General features: G+C 40.9%; 1 pseudogene; it reads right to left on the bottom strand.

Moving 5' to 3' along the window:
* Positions 1-2413: 2413 nt before the first annotated feature.
* On the bottom strand, positions 2414-2531 carry LOC126425359 (5S ribosomal RNA; annotated as a pseudogene).
* Between the last annotated feature and the right edge of the window lie 409 nt (positions 2532-2940).

The following is a 2940-nucleotide window of genomic DNA, read 5'->3' as shown; positions in this document are numbered from 1 at the left end:
AAATTGTGGTAGGGAAGGCAAATGGTAGACTTCGGTTTATTGGAAAAATTTTCAGAAAGAGTGGTTCACCTGTACAGGAGGCCGCATATAGGACGCTGGTGCGACCTATTCGTGAGTACTGCTCGAGTGTTTTGGTTCCGTACCAGGTCGAATTAAAGGAGGACGTGGAAGCAATTCAGAGGAGGGCTGCTGGATTTGTTACCGGTAGGTTAGAACAAAACTTAAAGTGGTAAGGAGAATCTTCGGGAAGTCAATGGGAATTCCTGGAGGGAAGGCGGATTTCTTTTCGGAATACACTGTTGAGAATATTTAGACAAATGACATTTGAAGCTGACTCCCGTAAGATTCTTCTCCCGCTAAGACACATCGCGCGTAAGGACCACGAAGATAAGATACGAGAAATCAGGGCTCATACGGAGGCGTACAGACAGTCAGTTTTGCCTCGCTCTATTTGCGAGTGGAACAGGAGGGGAAATGAGAAGTTCAGCGTTAACACTCTCGTTACACGAAGTCCAGATTCTGGGGCACTGCAATTGCGCACACAAACTGCAGCTAATTGCATAGATTGTGATCGATACAGATCTTAAAAACTTTCCGTTATTTGTTATTATTTTGTTAAGATCAATAACAACGACTTTTACTAGTATACTGACGTCCAACACACTAATGAACAAATGCTATTGTGTATCGTACACTATCCAGCAATACCAGAGATTAAATGCCAGACTGATCGAAATTAATCTGAAATTATTAAATCTAAACACATATACAAGAGGTGGCGTTCTATAACTGTTCTTATAACATAAATAGTTCAATTTTCTTACTCGTAACCTTTTAGCCCAGCCGACACACGTCAGACCGCTCTTTAACATGTCACAGATCTTAAATTCGCTCGCTTCCCTATAGTGCTTTTAATAAAATTTCAGTGAAGGTTGATGCATTTTGCTATCTTCTTACTTACGCGTACTACCTTCACCAAAAATCCAAAATGTTTCAAGTGTACGAATTTTGACAGATACAGTCAGCTATCTATTTTGTTGCTCTGGTAATGATCGCCAATAATACAAACAATGTCTATGTCTTTATGTTACATAACGAAGTTCGTAAACTTTCAACTGTAGAAAAAAAATTAAACCAATCATTCGTATTTTTTGTACTTTTAAATAGATAACTCACTCTTACGTCCCTTTAAACACATACTATAGCCCTGATTGTTTGATTATGACTTCATCAGTTACATGATCTTGAAATGAAAATTCTTTAACTCGTAAATACTTTGAATTACCAGTCTTGCGTTCATTTGTCATTCAAGACTCGCTGACTTCGATAAATTTCTTCTTCGCTTAATATTTCAGTTTTAGATCTCGCTTGTTTGTGTCATAACGAATGATTTCTCTCAAATAGCAATTATTTAATAGCTTCTCGCTAAATGAGAACGCGGGGACTAGGTTTTTACTTTCAAACAAAATGACAAATCGTTTACGTCTCTTTACTATCTACCTATAGAGACTAATGCCCACGAGTGATCGAGTGACAAACTAAACTAAATCCCCATTCTAAACGAAATGAAGTAATAAAAAAAATCAAACAAAACCCATAGGTGTTATCACCACATTTTAACTCAATTTAAAGCACGAACTGCAAAATTCTCAGCCAGTTCATGTGTTTGCGATCCGCGATCGCACTGACAAAACCTCAATGAAAATGTCACTCGTCATTAGTAACGGTTGCAGGGGAATTCCGCTTGAATATGGTTCAGCTAAGATTTGCATCAAAACAAAACATTACTATCGCAACTCTGAGTGCGGTAAACTAAACAATGTGTACAATCTTGAAATCTCTTCAAAAATCGAGAACTCCGCTCGACAATAAAATAATTCAGTATCAAAAAAATGCTACTTACATATCACCTCAAACACCAGATCCATCCAATACATTCACGGCCGTTACTGTATGTCTCAGAAAACGCCTTCGTACACTTTTACAATTAATCACAGCATACACTATATAGGCGTGCTACAAATACACCATAACCGGAATCCCGGCTCAAAAAGCTTCAGTCCGATCGCCGAATTCTGACTATACGAGTACTTCTTTGATTAACGATTCAAAATCCTCAGAAAACTTGTAACTGCGTTGCAAGTACCAAACTTAAACCAACACTCAGCTGATTAAAGAATTCGTCACTGCGATAATACTTCAAAATAAATGGAGGCACTCCTTGAGGCCACAAATGGTCCATCGGGACCATCCGACCGCCGTATCATCCTCAGATGAGGATGCGGATAGGAGGGGCGTGTGGTCAGCATACCGCTCTCCCGGTCGTTATGATGGTTTTCTTTGACCGGAGCCGCTACTATTCGGTCGAGTAGCTCCTCAATTGGCATCACGAGGCTGAGTGCACCCCGAAAAATGGCAACAGCTCATGGCGGCCCGGATGGTCACCCATCCATGTGCCGGCCACGCCCGACAGCGCTTAACTTCGGTGATCTGACGGGAACCGGTGTACCCACTGCGGCAAGGCCGTTGCCAAAATAAATGGAGGAGTGCAATAAAATTAAATTATTTCCCGTCTTTTATATCCAAAATCTAAAATTACGAAAACTTCTCACCTGCACAATAAATCGATACAACCGTCCAATTAATTTACATCGATAGCTAACCGCATCAACTGAAGTTAGCGAACAAATTGCAACTACACACCCGCCCTCCCGACCTTATGTACACAATCTTAGTTTCCGTTAAGTATTTCTCACAGCTCTCTGATAGTATCTGCCTTTCCTCCGGCATGAACCATAGCGCAACCATTCCGTTGACAAATATACGGCGCCACCATTACTCTTTAACAATTATCGCTGTCGTTATTCGAGCGTCGATCTGGTGCACGGTGGTCTCCAGCTCCAGCGCTCTGCGGTTGTCTCTGGGCTGACAGATGATCTT

This window comes from Schistocerca serialis, chromosome 10, assembly GCF_023864345.2.
Source record: "Schistocerca serialis cubense isolate TAMUIC-IGC-003099 chromosome 10, iqSchSeri2.2, whole genome shotgun sequence".
NCBI lineage: Eukaryota > Metazoa > Arthropoda > Insecta > Orthoptera > Acrididae > Schistocerca > Schistocerca serialis.
This window is presented reverse-complemented; position numbering and strand designations above follow the sequence as displayed.